The sequence below is a fragment of the Cyrtonyx montezumae genome, unplaced genomic scaffold (genome assembly GCF_038088225.1).
Source record: "Cyrtonyx montezumae isolate F1298 unplaced genomic scaffold, pur_monq_1.0 scaffold_18, whole genome shotgun sequence".
NCBI classification, from domain to species: Eukaryota; Metazoa; Chordata; class Aves; order Galliformes; family Odontophoridae; genus Cyrtonyx; species Cyrtonyx montezumae.
This window is the reverse complement of record NW_027071914.1, coordinates 2,341,222-2,358,835: the sequence shown is the minus strand read 5'-3', so window position 1 is coordinate 2,358,835 and position 17,614 is coordinate 2,341,222. Positions and strand designations below refer to the sequence as shown.

General features: G+C 48.0%; 1 protein-coding gene across 1 annotated transcript in view; it reads right to left on the bottom strand.

The window, feature by feature from the left end:
- The window catches only part of SIL1 (SIL1 nucleotide exchange factor), an 83,797-nt gene that overhangs the window by 11,044 nt on the left and 55,139 nt on the right, over positions 1-17,614 (bottom strand). The window lies entirely within an intron of this gene.

The following is a 17,614-nucleotide window of genomic DNA, read 5'->3' as shown; positions in this document are numbered from 1 at the left end:
CCTTCCATTTTGCCCCCCCGAGTGTCCTCACACCTCGGACGGGGCTGCTCCCAAAGCGATGCCCCATCACTTCCAGGCCCTCCTGCCGCCTCTCCCACTGACTCCAAGCACAAGGGGAAGTGCTGGACCGCAGGGAGGATCGCACCCGGTGCAGTTGTCATTTTCCAGCTTTGGCTGTTCCTGGTCCCAGGGGGTTCAAGAGAGTGCTATTACAATAATTTTAAAGTGGAAAATGAGATTTGTTTCACTGAGTCATAATTCAAAGCTGAGACTCTGCTCCATTTACAAAAGCAAATCACCAGCTCGCAAATGCCAAGCACAGAGAATTTCAGCTCCAAGAGAGAAGCCTGGGGAACACTTCTAGCAGGGAAAGTGGAGATAGGACTAAAAGCTGCATTTGCAAATCTCTGTTTTTTATTTTTTATAAACACAAAGTACGACCTGAGGAATACCAGGATTCCTGGGTAAATCTCATGGGTCAGTGCTCAGCCAGTTGCCCTCCGTGCACTAACAGAGGGCAGGGTTAGGGCTGGGCAAGGTCCTTCCGTGCCAGGAGGGACCAGGCTCCGTGATGCTGCGGTGCCCATGGGCTCCCAAAGCCAGTTCCTGGGTGGGAAGCCCTCGAGGAAAATCTGGGAGTCACAGAAAGCACCAGTTATGTTTTCTGCCTTGTGATTCATCCCTCCTCCAACACCCACGTGCTACGGCAGGGGAGGCTGGAACTGCTACATTTAGGATGACATTTAAAATCAAGGTTGTGCTGCTGATGGTCATTAAAAATCCAACAGCATTTTTCAGAAACAAGTGGGTACTCACATTGGTGTCCCTGCCAAATATCAGCACAGCAGTAATTTTTCTAGTAGCTTCAGTTCAAAGATAAAGGAAAATTGCACCCACATATAATTACTGTTATTATTGCTGTTGCTGTTTTTTAAACAGTCACTATGTACCTTTCTATTTTCCAAATGTAAAATAAGACAGAAATGTTTCCCCCAACCTTTCTAAGTGTTGGATTCATTTCACCTAGCATTAGACACCTCAAATTAAGATACCTAATTTCAGCGTGCTGCCTGGGCTCCCTTGGTGGCATGTTCCAATCTGTGTCTGTACCTCCCTAGAGAAGCATACTCTGTATTTCCAAGGAGCCTGCCCAGGCTCATTCAAAAAGGTGAGTCTGTAGTCAAAAGTTTTACACTTGCAGTGATGGGAACTGTGTCTATTTATTTTTTTTAAGTTGCTGAGGAATTCAGCCACTGGAAGTGAGCAGAAATGGTGACTGGCCCTATAGCAGATGGTCTCAGGCCCATCCTACAGGGGAAGACCCATCCCTGGGAGCCAGGGGAACTAGGAATCTGGCTTCCGAGGACTTTAAATGACCAAGCCAGCTAACAGAATATGTTACTAAAGCAATGAATATGCATACATAAGAAACAAAGCCACAGCAGGTACCACAGCCGAACTGAATGCTCAGAAAGGGCTGGAGCAGCAGGAGAAGCACTTTCAGAAGGGAACGTTCTGCATAAAAGATGCAGTGGGATAAGACACTTATGCAAGAAGAGGGGAATTTCTGCAGTGTGTCCTACATCAGTGGGATGGAGAGAAGGGACACCTCAACACAGAAAGCCAACGTACAAATTAAGTTTTCATGACCTCAAGGCAAAGACTAAAAGCCCTCCTCCGCTCTAGTGAAGGAGGAAGCCAACAGGCAGCCCTGGCACAGAAAAGCCTGGAAGATCTTGAGATGAACACTGTAACAGAGAGCAGTTACAGGGGTGCCAGAGGTGTGTTCTGCAGGGCAGAAGGTAAGGGCTGAATCCCTGGGGCAGAAAATGTTCTGAGATCTGATGAGATGCCTGGATTCAAAACCAGTTTATACAAGAGGAAGGAAAGAGGAAGGGGGTCCCATTTACTCAAATCTCCAGAGCTGTGCAAAGACACATGGCACCTGTTGTGATAGTTGCTTCCCACCATCTGATGTCGCTAGGATGGGATGGGAAGGTGACACAGGCAGGAGTTCACACACGTGCTGTGAAGGCACATCAGGAGAGAATACTTGGCAGCAATTGCCGGGGCGTAAAGCCCCAGTTGATCATAGCCTAGTTAACAAATCTGGGTTTGCATTTCCATCTGTCCTTTGTAGGTCACAGGAGGAGAGAGCAGAGCAGCTGCCCTGCAGTGCACTCACAGCCACGGTGCCTGCCCGGCTCTGCCTGGCTGCGGGGCTGCAGGAGCTGCACTGACACCTTACCCCAGAGCCACGGGCACCGAGTGGTACTGGCACAGAGGATGGGATGTCCCACTGCCCACTGCTCTCCACTTCGACCCGTTGTGCAAAAGCAAGGAAAAAAAATCTCAATTTGATCTCAATTGATCAGTGCGAAATTCAGCCGTGGGTCTCGGCTGTTCTTCGCCCCCAGGAGGGATCCCTTGACAGTCAGAGAGAAGCCAATTCCCACACTGGGAAATAGCACTTTGCTTTTAAGTTCGTCTTGCAGAACCACTGTTTAACTCAAATTTCTTCTTTTTTGTGTGCTTTCTCTGTAATTTCCCCAATTCCAGAACAAATCTTACAGTGTGTTTGCCATGGGATGAATCTAGGCAAGCTCCCAGTCCCCAGACGTGGCTCCGTGTCCAAGTCCTTCATGCTGTGCAGGGACAGTATGTGTCCTGTAATGCCTCTGACAATCTGGGTCCCTTATTTATGCCAAAGGACCTCCACGTTCCACGGCACAAATCTGAGGACGTACAACTAACTGGGGACATATTTCTTGTTCTTCAAATGTAGGCCACAAAGCCACTTTAGTTCTGCTTTTGCTTGTAAATCACAGGCTTACATATGTAATTGGCCTAAACCGTAAGAGCAAACAACAGCAGTGGTAACATGGTGCCAGCAATTATTCATGCCTATAATAAACGCCTGTAAAATTCAAAGCCAGCTCTTAAAAACCCAGCTCCTAACTGCATGCATGCATGAAAAAGACAAAAAAGCTCATCTGTGGGGCATGGCCAGTGGAGATTTTCCTATCTGGGGAGAGGCTGAGGGGGTAAGGATTTTTTTTTTCCCTTTAGATTTAGAATCCTTTAGAAATACGGCTCCTATCTATGCTTTGCTCATGGGTTATTTTGGCTCAATTTCAGAGTTTTGGAGTGAACCCAGCAGTGTGCACAGAGGACGCGTCTGCCCTCCGTATTAACAGAGATCACTGGAGAGGAGCACAGCTGATCCCCATCCCTTCCATCCAGCAGCATGCAGGAACTGGAGTCTGCCAATGCATGCCCACCACTGTGCTGAGCCAGCAGCCAGCCCGCAGACGAGCTGCCATCAGCTGCAGATGACATACAACCTCAGCCCAGCACTGCTGGCCAACAACGACGCGGTGCTGTGCTGCGAGAGCAGGCGTGCTGACCCGGTGTCACAGGCAGGTCCCCGAGTTAATGATGGCATGCCTGCTGATAAATCACCCAATTGTGCTGAGCCAAGAGCACCCGCCTCACTCCGTGCTCCTCACCAGTAGCAGGGCACGCACTGAGGGAGTGAAAGTTGGAAGCTGTTAGTGGATCGCTCCTTTTCACCCACGTATTTCTCACTCACAAGATCAGAGCAAGCCCTATAAAGCACTCTGCTGGAAAGCAATATTGTTCCCTGCTGGCAAAGACCCACAGGCAACAGGAGTCTGCCCATTGGGTGGTCCTCGCGAGCCCCGGGGACAACAGGCTGCTGAGATCCCACCAACCCCAGTGACAGTCATAGAATATCCTGAGCTGGAAGGGACCCATAAGGAGCATCAAGTTCACCTCCTCAAACACTTGCTAACAGCAAGGCTGGGAGGTGTTAAGGAGCAAGCTGGGTGAGGGTGCTGAGTGCTGGAGCAAACATGCAGCAAGGTCTCAGGCATCCCACCCTGCAGCTCTGCTGGCCTCGGGCTCCTCGAGCCCCCAGAAGCAGCAGGCTGCTCCCCTCCAGCACCAACCTGCAGCCCACCAGCTCCGGGGCAGCAGCCTTCACCTCGCGTTGGGTTTCTGGGGACGGAAAAGCTGAGGTCCTGATGTGCTTCCTTAAACACAAATCCTGTTTCATACGTTCCTATAGCAGCTCCGATTTTTTCCCTGCTTGAAGCAGTAACTGAGCATGAATGGGAAGAGCCCTGTAAGGACTGCTGTCCCTCTCTCTACTATGTAAAGCTTCCCCCTTCAGAAAATTTCGGTAACTACCGACATTTAGTGCCTTCTGAAGGCAACCACATTCATCATAGCTCAGAAGGGACCTTTTGGCCCAATCCTCGCTAGAAAAACTGCCAAAATGATCCTCCCATCTCACAATTAACGGTGACAGAGACTTTGCGATACCGGGCTACGCGGCGCTGCTATGACAACAGGAACGGGAGCCTTGTTAAGGGTCTCATCTAGAGGGATAACGAGCAATCAGGGCTCACGGGGAAGACAGAAATCAATGAGAGCTGTTGGTATTGCAGTTTCCCGGCTCAGGCTGGGTATTTGGTGAGCCTGAAGGGTGACTGGCATTGATACTGAGAAGCCACCAGGAGTACAACTTCTGAGGACAGGCAGATTCCTGGGGAGTACGGATGAATATTCATGAAGGAACTCAGTTTGGGAGAGGAAATGAATCAAGTGTGACAAATGCTGCCTATTAGGAAAAGAGGGTGGTGTCTATTTTTAGTGGAGTTAAGCAAACATTAAAGCTCACTCTCTAAGAACTCCAAATAATACCACTTGCTGGCTCTGCCTCCCCATCGCCAGGGAAGAATTTAGCAGCACAGCCAAAACCTGCTCGCCTGAACAGAAGTTTTCTGATTTAGCCCCCGTATGTGTTTTATAAAAATAAAAGTTTTAATCTCCAATCTGCATAGGAAGACGTGACAGTTTCCACCAGGGTTTTTTCCCCCCTCTCCAGCATCAGAAGGCTTGAAGGAACCTTTTTCAGACGGAAGAAAACGCTGCATTCAAATCTCCGAAAAGAGCACTCACGCGGAGCTGTAATCACTTCAGATGCACAGAATTATCAGGAGGAGAAAATTCATCTCACTTAGAATCAAGACCCAATTTGAGGCAGAAAGGAAGAGGCTTGGTTTGCTGCCGTGCCAAGCACTCAGACTTCGCTGAAGTCAAAGAAGCTCCAGCTGCTCAGAGCCATTGAAAATCATGCCCAGAATCTCTAGTGAAACTTATTTGCAGAGATGACAGCAGGCTGATAAGGATGTTGACTATTCCAAATAGGCACACATTATTTTATATTTTTAGAGATACTTAGCCCAGCTATTATTATTATTAAGCAGAGGTGGAGTATTTACTGCCTCCTCAGAAATCTGTGAAAATGCTGCCTTTCAGCAGGCTCTTCCTTTCTTCTCTTTAATATTAGAGTTCCCTCTTACTTTTCAGACTTACAGAATGTTCAGTCAGATAAGACAACAGAAAGAGAATATTGCACGATGAAAATAACGTGATTTCCACGATGAAATTTGAAAGGCTTTGATCTCATAACCGAAGCTGCTCCCAAACTGAGCTTGAGACCGGAACATCTGGAGAAGTCTTATCAGTGTTATCACTGCACTCCAAAGATGCCCTGGCAAGAGGACAGCACAAAGCAGGGTAAGGGCCCAGGCTCAGCTGACTCCACACCGCCCACCACCATGCACCACGTAACAACTCTCCCATGTTATTTCTTACTGACTCGTCCAGCTCCAACAGCACGTGGCATTTGTCACATCACTTGCACAACTTCGGTCACGGTCTTTGAATTTGGCTCACAAAGAAGCTCTGAAATTCAGCTTGCCGTGTGCCTGTACCTGATATCTGCCTGCACCATGTGCTGCCACCACACACGGCGAGCAGGACCCGCTGGCCACCTTCCACAGCCTGCCTGGCTCCTCATCCCTTCCTTGCTGGGGAAGGACAAGGAAACTTTTTCAAAAGAAACGGAGCACTTCACGCAATTGAGTTCTCCTGAAACCCAAAGAAGCAGCTCAGTTGGTCCAGGTACTTTCCTTAACTTAATTTTGCTGCCTAGCAACGAGGAGAATATCTACAGAAAGGTGGTTAATGTTGAATCTACCCAGAATGAAACCAGTTTCTGGAGTCCAAGCGAAAGCTCAGAGATTTGGGCAGGATGGGCTTTTGGGAGAAGAGTCATTTGCATCCCAGGGAACCAGAGGCAAGCAGAAAGATGCAGCCCTGCCCAGGGCAGCCAGGCACTGCGACCTCCATTTGCCGTGCACGTAAATGGTGTGAAACACATAGCTGTGACTTTAGGACAGGAAGTTGTTCCCCCTGCTGAAGTTCCCTTCCTGGCCTCTCCTGACTGACTATCCTGCTTCCTCTAGCTTTCAGGTGATGAGTTCCCCTTTCATTTGGAAGGGAACGTGCCCAGTGCTGACGAAGCACAGCCTGTTACCAGCTGCACAGGGGCAATCCACACCCCCACGATGCAGCATGCAGCTGGGTGCCATGAGACCAGTCACTGGCACATAGAGTTCACCATGTACTGTCCCCTTGGAGCATTACAGTCATTTACTGTTCAAGTTGGGTCTGCTATCCTTTAGAAAACCCAGCTCTGCCCCTCGCTGTGGCCAGCCCTCAGCAACTGTTGCCATGGTTATTACATTTGAGTGCTTTTTATCAAGAAGATGCTGCAACTGCTGAATTGTCTCTAGCAAGAGTTATTTAGGAATAACTAGTTAGTGAGTAGGAATAATGGGTTTAAACTGCCCACAGAAGCCAGCGATCCCAATTATTTTTGCTTTGATCCTGCCTTCTTTTTGGTCTCTGCCAGGTTCAAGTTTAAAGAGCGGGTTAGAGAAAGCAGCAAAGACTGAGTGCTTCCTGAAGGGAGACACACTCATCTCTGCCAGGAGATTAAAGGTCTCTCTTTATAGAAAGCTTCTGCTTTTCAATCAATCATAAATAGGCCATAATAAGGCACAGCAATAAACCAAGAAACATATATCCTCATCTGTCAGGTCTGGGTGGAGAAATGAGATGCGCTTCCCAGTTCCACCACGTTAATTCTTAATCAAGATACGGTGGGCAAAGCCCCAGGGCCGTCCATCAGTAGTGGGGAGCAGTGAGGCCCCAGCACTGTGCCATGTGCTCCCACTGCAAACCTCCAGGCACGGAGCTGGTGGTGGGCACGAGCCCACAGCACTGCTGGGTGCTGGCGCCTGGCGCTGAGCTGTGCTTCAGACCCATTTTCAAGATCACAAAGTGAACGAACAAAGCCTGCTCCAGAAAGCCAAGGCCGCTTTGTTTAGCTCTCACTTGAAGGTCCAAAACGTTTCTGGGTAACAATTGGGCTGGTTTCCCCCTGCAGACTGGGTCCCACAGTGCAGTCTGTCAGGCATTTAATGACACAAATGCCTTTTGCTGCTCTGTGTTACCCAGGCACAGATTTGGGTAGGGAGGTGCATCCCACAGGGCCTGAAGAACAGCACAGCTGCACACTGGGACCTTCCACAGCAATCCAACCTCAGCTTTGATCACATGTGTGAGCCTAAGCTTGGGAGAAATGCAGTAGATGTGAACTGAGCACATCACACCTGGAGACAGCCACCAACCCATGCTGTGCCACGCAGACTCTCTTCAGCGCAGTAGCAGTGCATGTCAGAAAGATGTGCACGCAGGAGAATCCAGAGGGCCGCCTGAGTTGGCTCGAGCACCAAAGCCAGAGTCAGCAGGCTCTGCCATGCTGCTCCTGCAGGCTCGGGTCACCCGGCTGTGCTGACAGGCTGCTGGAGGAGAGCTGCAGCCCACCACGGAGCTCTGCCTACAGCCCCACGCAGCAACACCCACGGGTGATGATCTCTTCTCCTGCAAACAGACTCCACTTTCATAACAGCAACAGGCTGAAGACAGATAACTGCATGTCTATGACGTGACGCCCAAGGAGATCTCGATTCAGCCTTTTCTGAGGTACCAAAAGAGACAGAAAAAGACTTCACTTCTTGGAGCTAAAGCAGCTGGATTTTAAGAAATTAAATTTGTCGGTTCATTAGTGTGTAACATAAAAATGAAAAATGCATTTCTAATTCCTGATCCACTAATCCACAATCCGCTGATCTGCAATCCCCAAAGTCCCCAAGGAAAAAAAAAAAAGGAAAATCCACAGCAGCCTCCTACCACTTCTCTAAGACTTCCTGGTCTCGTCCTGAAGAGAAAGCTCACATCACACACCCTTCCCCCCTTTACAAAATACACTGTATTGTTTCGTGCTGTGCTGGAGGGTGTCATGAATAACAAAACCTCAATTGCACTTGTCAGAATAAATGAACTATGGATGTTTTGTGAAGTGCCAGGCTAGATGCTCCACCTGTTTGCTCAACTCCCTATTGATTGGCAATTTCAGTTCATTTGCAGCAGCCCTCCCGCTCATTAGGACAATTAGTGAGGTCTTATTTGCATTCTTAACCTAGAAGCACTGCAGGAGAGCATGCTAGGGCCTAGGGAAGACTGCCCTGGTTGGCCAGAAGAGATGTATGTCCCTCTGCTCCTTCCCAGCTGATGTGCATCTGTGGAAGCTGTTCCTCATCCATCTCTTTGCACATTGTGCACACACTAAACATTAGTGTGTGCTTTTTTTCACCTTTCTACACCAAATCCTTCATTAAATTATCGTAAAACCCTCTGCTTCATTCCACTGGTCGGGGCAGAGGCATCCAAAATCCTCATTGGTGAGCGTGCCCCACGCCAGCACAACCCAGAGTCCTGTGCACAGGGACAGCTGTGAGCCAGGGGGTGGGAAGTGAGGCCATGTTCTGGGGTGCCAGCACTGTGCTCAGCTGTCCCCTTGCTACCCTCTCCAAACAGGCACAACACTGTGTGCTGCCCTGTTCTGGCCTTCACAAAGCAACTCAGCCTTCACTCACTGCTTCTCCGCACTGCTGAGGCTGCTGGGAGCTCACAGCCCATGACTGCAGGGTCTGAGCTGCACGGCTGATTTGGAAGGGGAGGCCTTGATCCCATTAAATGATGCAGAGATCTCCTTTCTGTGGCAATTTTTCCTGTTTCTAGCAGCTAGGTGAGAAAAGCTTTAGAAGTGTGTGACTCCAGAAACAGCTGCTAATGCCAACACCAACCCAGACAATACCACCCTGCATTTCTCTACTGTTCCCTTTTTCAAGGGCAGATGAACCCTCCATACCTCAAACACAAAGATGCCCTCATCACACACGAGCCACACGCTGCCTTTGCACCTCCACGTTCCCAAGTTTGTTGGAACTCCTCCAAAGCTTTCCCCCTCTGCTCTCCATCACCACAGCCACACAAGAGCCATCAGTGAACGCACAGCTGTGGGAAGCTCGGGACAGAAATAGCAGCTCGTTACTAAACACACGTCATCACGCACCAGGGACCCCGTTACACCCTTCAGTTCTTCCACCCTTCACTGGCACGGTCCTACCAAGACTCAGGCCCTCTTCCAGGAGCAGCATGCAGCAGCAGACATGTCAGATCACTTAGAGGTGGACCACACGGGATGGAGCCCACTGAGTGACATCTGTGGCTGTCACAGGGGGATCCTCGTCCACTGACCTGGTCTCAGGACACTGAGTGGGCAGGACTAAGCCCTGGTTCCCTGCTACTCTTGAAGGATTCACTTAATCATAATGCCAAGCCCACTTTGGGCTCCATCTGTCTTTATTCCTTCAGGGACTGATAATGCTGCACTGTGTGTTTTCACACACACTAGCTGAACCGAAATTAAGACAGATTTCAATATGAAGTGCCTAAGAAGAAAAAGCATCTTTCAGAAAGGAAATTTCAGGGTAGTTACCGTTCTCAGCTTGGAAAATGATCTTGTTAAATAAGAAGAGCGGCATGGTATTAATTTGGAGAACATCTCAGGTGAATTCCTGCTTGGTGAGAGACACGTAAACACACCAATATCCTGTTTATGGGCTCTCACGACAGGAGCAGGGATGGGAAGGCAAGGCAGCCTGCTTCCAATGGGAGGCGAGGAGCTTGCAGAGGGAGATCAGAGGGCTCACGTGTGCAGCAGCCGACTGGCGGGCTCCTGCAGTCGGCCCCCTGCTGCACCAGGCGTGCACCAGAATCCAGAAACCCTTTCAATTGTCACATAGACAAAAATAGATTAAAAACAAACAAAAAAAAAAAAACCAAAAAACAAGAACCCTTGCATCTCATCACATACGGCAGTTTTTATCTGCTTAAGGCAGGGGAACCTCATCTGTACCATCACCACCTCGAGCTTCTTGTTCCTACCCGCACTGGCTCCAGCCACAGGCTCGTTCTGACCAGACAGACTGCACATCCACACTAATAAGGCAATTCCTATGTTGATCTGGTGGTTTATACGAAGCAGCAGCCCTCGTTATTGATCAGAAGATGGAGGCAAGAATGAATGTCCTCCCAGCAGCACCAACGGAACTGTGCGCACAGCACTGCATTCACTCGTATCTCTCCCAAGCAAAGAGGTGATCCTGTGTCTGTGACAGGCAAGACATATGCAGGGATGCTCAAAATGCACAGGGCAACAAAGTGAATCAAACACCTGGGCAGGAATGGCTGAGAAGGAGTGGTGGACATGGGGAGCTCCACCATGACCCTAACACCAGCTGAATGCTGGAATCATTCCTTCTCTTTCATAAAGTCATGACACCATCAGCTATTGTCAGGGCATCCTGAAAATCCAAAAAGGAGAGACAGTCCGGAATGGATGGTTGCAAGACATTATATGATGTCCACAAGAGACTCAAGAGACAGCACCAGTTAGAACCCACGCGAAGCGCAGCAGCTGCAGGGACAGCCAGGCACTTGTGATGGGAGCGAGGACGCGGTCCTTTGACGGCTGCCTTCTGGAAGTGGCTGCACTACCTCAGAAACTCATTAAATGCAGCAGAAAGGACAAGTGACATACCAGAGAAGCAAATCAGTTTTCAAAGCTATTCAGATCTCACACTGTGCTGTCAAGGGCTAGGGCTCAGTGAGCAGCGGCAGCGATAACGTCTCCCAGATGTTGGTGATGGCTTCAAGTTGTGGGAAAGGGGCTGTCCCCCCCCAGGGGATGGAGGGGCTGAGAGCTCTCCTCAGCTTCCCAGCCAGCCCAGCCCCTCCAAACCACACAAAGCAGCTCTAGGGCCTCCGATGGACGTTTTCTTTTAAGCAGAAATAGGCTCATCTAAAATACAGATCAAAACCCAGCTCACAAGAAGATGCAGAACGTCAGCACCTGAGGGAAGAAGCAAGCAGTCAACAGTGATGATGAGCTTCTTCAGAAAAAGATAATTTCCAGTAAGATGTTGTTTTTTCTCTTGGCAGAACATTACCCTCTGCAAACACGTGGAGAGCCTTGAAGGGGCTGAGGTTGGAAGCAATCTGGTGGAAGACCCGAGGAACTGTCTTCGTGGATGAATACCCAACTGTTTCAATGAATTGTAAGGCACATGAGCAGACAGAAGAGGAAAAACTCTATCACAACACAGTAACTGGAAAACAGGCGGGCAGGAAGATGACAGCCTGGGAACGAGGTCACACGCTGAGCCTCGGTGGCTCCTCAGCCATGCAGGCCAGGACCAGCCCCAGTGCTGTGAGAGCCCGTGGCTGCTGCCTGGAACCCTTCAAGAGCTACAAGCAGGTCCCCAAGTCCCCTCTGCAAGCCTGATTCTGCCTTCACCATTCACACTGCAAACCTGGTGAGATCTGCTTCGCATGCTGCAATTAAATCCAACAAAAGCAGCAATCGGGAAAGGGGTAGGAGGGTGCACACAGCAGAACCTGCAAAGAAGGGGATGGGATCCAGATCCTCCTATACATGCTCAAACAATTGACGTAATCTCTGGGTCAGTTCTGTCCACCCCAAGCCCCACTCAGTGCAGGTACATAACTGAGGCTAGATCCTGCATTTCCTGCTCTCATTGTTCGCCTTCCTTCCATTTTTTTGTTTCTTTGTTCTATTCAAAGCACTTTCTCAACCTCTCTTCTAAAAACACATTAACGAGGGGCTGCTACAGCCTCCTGCACAATGTGATTAAAGAGTAGACACATGCCTCTTCTTTGTGGAGCTTTTTGCACCTATTACTTGGAGGGAATGCAGGGAACATGCGATGTAGAAAAGTCACTGCAGGTCAGGAAAATAATGTAATAATGTAGGTGTTATGTAGGAAAATCTTTGAAGCTTGTGAAGCCATTAACTGAGCACAGAGGCTGTAGTAAAAAGGATAAACAGAGAACATGGATGATGAATAAACAGTGGCTGCAGTGACAAAGGAATACATGTTGTGTCCAGTGATGAAACACAGAAACAGCACGTTTGGACTGGCTTGTGCAGAAAGTGGTTAGGAAACCAGCCCAAATGCATATGTAAACCACCATAGCACAACTACTTTAGCAGACAGCGTGCCTTCTGCATCTACTAAATGAGAGTAGACAGAAGCAGCATGTTTTACGTAAGGCAGGACCTGGCTGTGACTAGTTCCTTCTGCAGGTTGTGTCACTAGCTCCCTGCCGAGGGCCATCCTGCACCGTGTGCCTTCGGGGCAGGCCATCCCCAGGCTGTGCCTCACCTCCTGGTGGGGGATGTGGGGATGGGATCATGAGCAAACGCTCCTGGGACTGAGGAAACTCCAGTCCTGTCCAAGACTAGAAAGAGAAAAGCTGAGTGATGCTGGGAGGTAAGCTGCAGGTTTTCCCACTGTTGGAGCATGAGCTGGGGCCAATCACTTTGATTTCAGCCATCAGCAACTGAACTTACACTTCTGAGCTTCCTTCCTCCTCTCTCCTCTCCTTCCAGCAGTGCAACCCAACCAAAGCCTTGGATGTGGTAAATATCTGAAAACCTCCCACATACAGAAGTGAAACTGTCCCCAAAAACAATTCCCCTGGGGTAGCCTGACGTCCTAGATGTCCAGTGAGCCTCGCTCCTGCACCCAGCCAGCCTCCAGCAACTAGCATTTTGGCAGCATTTAACCTATCAAAGCAGGAAAATGAAAACAGAAGCAAACCTTTGAGTCTAGATTTTTCTCCTGAGGTCTGCTCTCCCTGTCTTCACGAGAGGACAAGGATGGCAGTTCACTATTTAATTGTTAATTACATTTTCTTGTTACATTTTAGACGCTGAAAAATGTTTAGGGATTGATTCTTCCACATAATTAACCATAATGATGAAACACAGTTTTATACCACACTGCAGTTTTTGTTAAGGTTATTTATAATGGGGAAAGGCTAAATAGGTTGAGTTCATTATCGCTGCTGAAAAAATTGATGTGACCCAATCAAATTAATTTGAAATTAAGTGCAGTGAGGCTGCTAACTCCACACAAGTCAGGAGTTCAAATAAAAATAGAAGAGAATCTACAAAGCAAGAAATTACCAGTGGGCAGGGAGTCGAGCGAGAATTACTGCGTCTGAGAGGTGGCAAGCACACAAAGTTGTCAAACACGGCTGCTGAAGCACACAGCGAAAATGAATAAAGAGATGGGAAAAGATTGTGGGGTGTAAAAAGAGAAGCCAGAGGAGGAAGGGACAAACATGAAGATGGATTTGAAATAAATGGGTAGGGACAGTGCTTGTTAAGCTAACTATATGTATTTTGCTGCCTGGAGATTCTTATGTCCTGATGAGACAGAACTGAAGCAAGGTCGTTAATTTCACTTTTCCTGAGTTTATTGCTTAACACTGGACCTAAATATCAAACAGCAGTGAGCGTCAACCAGTTCCACAGCGAGGTCAAACTGAACTCAAAACTATTAAATCTGGTGGGAACATTTTCCTCTGGCAAAAACACCCTGGAAGGAGCAAGTACCTCTCTGACACAACACAGCAGCTGTACACTGCACAACAGGCTCCTCCACACACAGACACAGCGGGGACGGGAGGCAGCACTCCCCCAGCCCTGCCCTCGAAGAAAAGAAGATGAAATAGCAGAAGCCAAACTGAAAACAGCTGCACGTCGTGGTGCTGAGCAATACATGCACACCTGAGCAGCCTGAAACACACCTTGAGGCTGGTAAGGGGAAGAGTGGCTGCTGCAATATTTGTTATGCACGTGGCTGTAGTTTAAGAGATTAGTAATCTCAAGGGAAATGGGTAAGAGAAGCAGTGGGCTGACACGAGGCATCCCTAGGAAACATGCTGGCTGTTAGACAAGACCATGCTCGGTCTACCAGCTGTGATGAGTTTGCTCCCAAGACATCGTCAAGACAAAATGAGGAACTGAAAGATCCTTGGAGCTCTGGGTTTGTGGAAAGGTCTCCAAACCAAAGCTGAGATGGTACTGCCCAGCACCCTTCCTGGGCACGCAGCAATCACAAGCTCAGAGAACTGCTCTGATGCCCTGCTCCCAGCTATGCAGTTTGAGGAGAACTGCAGTCCTGGCTTCCCACGTGCTTCGTTCTTCACCTTTTTGCCCTCTCTGCTTCTCCCCATGAAATACAAACTGCTTCTCTTTGCCTCACAGGTTGCATGGCTTAGCTTCTCTCCATCCTCACCTCTAATTCACCCCTAAGCATATGGGGAGCATTTGGGATAAGGCTTCAAGAATGCATTTGACATAAATTATTGTTCCCCTTTTAAACCGATTACAAAAATCCTTTTATTACAAAATATTAAAATGTTCAAATTATTGGTGTGGAAAAATGTTTCCTGGCGGTAAAGTTTTTAAAAATTGAGGTTTTAATCACAAGCATAATCCTTCCAGGCTAACATTTCCAGCCTTGTGAAACATCTAGATACCAATTGCAGAGGCCTGGCTGTGCGTGAACAAAGGAAGATGCTGCCTGTAAATAGCTTAGAGGACATCAGAAGACACTTCTCTCATCAGCAGTCTTTTTAGCTTAATATAGCTCCACTCTGCATAAAACATGGACATTTTTGCAATGTTTGGACCCAATGGCACGAATGCTGATTGTCACCCGAAGATGCTGGAGCCTGCCCTCAAAATATGCAAGAACGTTTTACAGACAGGAGTTTTACTTGCCTCCAAAATGCCGTATCTTAATATTTCATACTTTATATATATTTAAATGTTAGTAGCACCGGATGAACGCTAACATGCTTTTATGCTAATGCAATCACTGAAAATCCAGATAATGTTGTGTATTGGCATATTCTGTTAGTGAATTATGGATACCTAAATGTACAATCCCACATGCCTAGCAATTATTTCTGTTAGTGCATTTAACTTTTATTTGCAATCAGAGCACTTGAGGATTGTTCAAATGAAGTTTACTTTTGTAAACTGCTGAATGGAAAGCATTTTGTTAAAGGTTTAAGAACAGTGAGACTGTGATGAGGGTGCAGAGTTGCAATAAGGGCTCCGCTCAGAGAACTCTGCCAGATGGAACCGTGTTTGATTTGGTCACAAGCTCAGCAATTAAACCCCAAATGTCAAAAATGAAGGACGTATAAGAGAGACGAGAGATGAAATTATGATTTCTTTCGTACCAGGTCACCCTCTTCCAAGACTGAGGCTCACAGACATAGGCAGGTACCTGGAAGACAACATCAGTCCCAGCAACACCCAGGCAAGCAGACCCTGCAACCTCTTGCTATGGGAGCCAGCCTCCTCTGTGCTCAGGCTGCTTTTACAAGCAAGGAACACAAACTTCGAATTGCCCCTGCTGTGCCCCCTGCCTCCTCCTTCCTTTGCAGATCTTGCACAGGTACACGGCTCAAGGGTCTCCAGCAGACAATACCTGAAAACCATTTTCTCCCAACTGGGTTTTCAGCTGTGAGCCAGAACTCAGCTGGACTGCATGCAGGCAGGTCTGGGGACGTGGCCTGAGGCAAAGCTGCCACCCATCCTACAGCAGCTGCACTTAAATCCACAGCAAAACCATTCCTGAAGGAAGGGGAGAAAGATCTCTAACTGCTCAGCCTGCAGCAGGTCACTCGGCAGCGAGAAGGTTCCAAGTCCTTTTTACAAGTCCTGGCTCTGGCTGAGGCAGCTCTGACATGGCTCAGAGCCCTGTGGGTTTTTTGGGCATAACACAACTTGCCTATTCACAATAGCACAGGCAAAGCTCCCTCCTCCAGATTCAGCTACAGAAGGAGCTCCAGCCATCCCAGGCTGGCTGAGGAGCTGCTACCATCACAATCTGATTTTTTTGGGAAGGTTTGCTTAGCTTGAAACCCCTGTCCCGAGCCAAGCTAGCTGCTCTGGGAGGTGGCCAAGCAGCCACCAGGTGGTTGCAAGCAGGAGACTGCTGCCTCTTGCCCAGACATCCAGCACAGGACCTGATACCAGCATGAGAGAGCAGCTCGCAGACTAGCAGCCCAGCATGCTGCACCTCCAGGAGCTTCAAGAAAATTCCTGCAGCCTGACTGAGGCCATTAGGAACAACTCTGAGGAAAAGAAATAAATAACAACCCCTTCAAAGAATAAAACACAACCAAAAATGCTTGGCATTAAGTACTTGAAATGCCCCTGGCAGCTAAAACGGAGCACAAAGTAACCTGAGAAAATGTACGAACAAACAAATTAAGCAGCTAGCACGAAGCAGATGAGTTGGCATGTAGGTGTCTACTGAGAAAGCTTAAGCACAGCACAGCAAGGAGAAAAAAGCAAACTCGAAACCCAGGCATAATATTTCTTCACATTTTGGAAATGAGCTCTCAGACAATACTTCATCTGAACCACTACAAATTACCATCTGTCAGAATATCCTTTAAAGAAAAAAGGCTTAAAAGTTTCCAAAGTTATATTTTCACACTGCCATGTTAGAAAAGTACAGTTTCTGTCCAAAGGAAGGCATTTCCAATTGAGGAGTACTATGCAAAGCATTAGTCTCATCAGCCACTGCTACATGCTCATATCATCAGACAATTAATTTCTTGAGTCCTGATAACGTCACATCAGCTAAGTCGGGGAAGACAGGATTCAATAGTCCCTTTTTATTTTGTAGGTTTCCTTTAAATGTTTCCAGAGCCCCTGCATGATTGTCTCTTTATGAAACATAATTAAACATCCACGTGCCATTAAAGATCCTAGGGAAAAGATTATAACGTTGTTTCAAATATTAATGCATGCTGGCATAGGAAGAGCAGGTCTGCCTTTCTGAAGTGAAGGAATGAATCTTATTGTGATCTGAGAGTCAGGCTCTGCTTCGAAGCATGATCTGGATCATTTCCTGGTGTAAATCAGGGCACCTGCTGCTGTCACTGAAGCCACATTACTTTACACATGCTGAAGACCAATTGCATTGTATGTAAGATTGCAAAAGAAATGTAGATCTGTAGACTATATATTAGAATAAGTGATAAATAATTTATAACAGTGGAGAAAGTGATCGTATTTTTGGGCATAGAAATAAGCAGATATAATGGCCCTGACTTTCAATCTTCAGTCTGAGCTTCTGACCCTGAAGTCTGGGTCCATCAAGTGCATTTCTAAAGTCTCAAGTGAATGCACAACACACATGTGCACAGGACAAAGCCCAGAGCCATCAAGCAAAAAGAGCACCAGCAAAACCAATTCTGCCCACGTGGCACACCTGAGTGGCACACATTCCCAGCTGGCACCGAGCAGCCTGGGCAGCTCCTCCAGGCAACAGCCATCCTGCAGTGATTCACAAGCATCCTCCAGATCAGTCTGTAACCCTGTGTCTAATTGAAACCCTTTAGATTATGCCTGTAGGTCAGAGGCATGTGT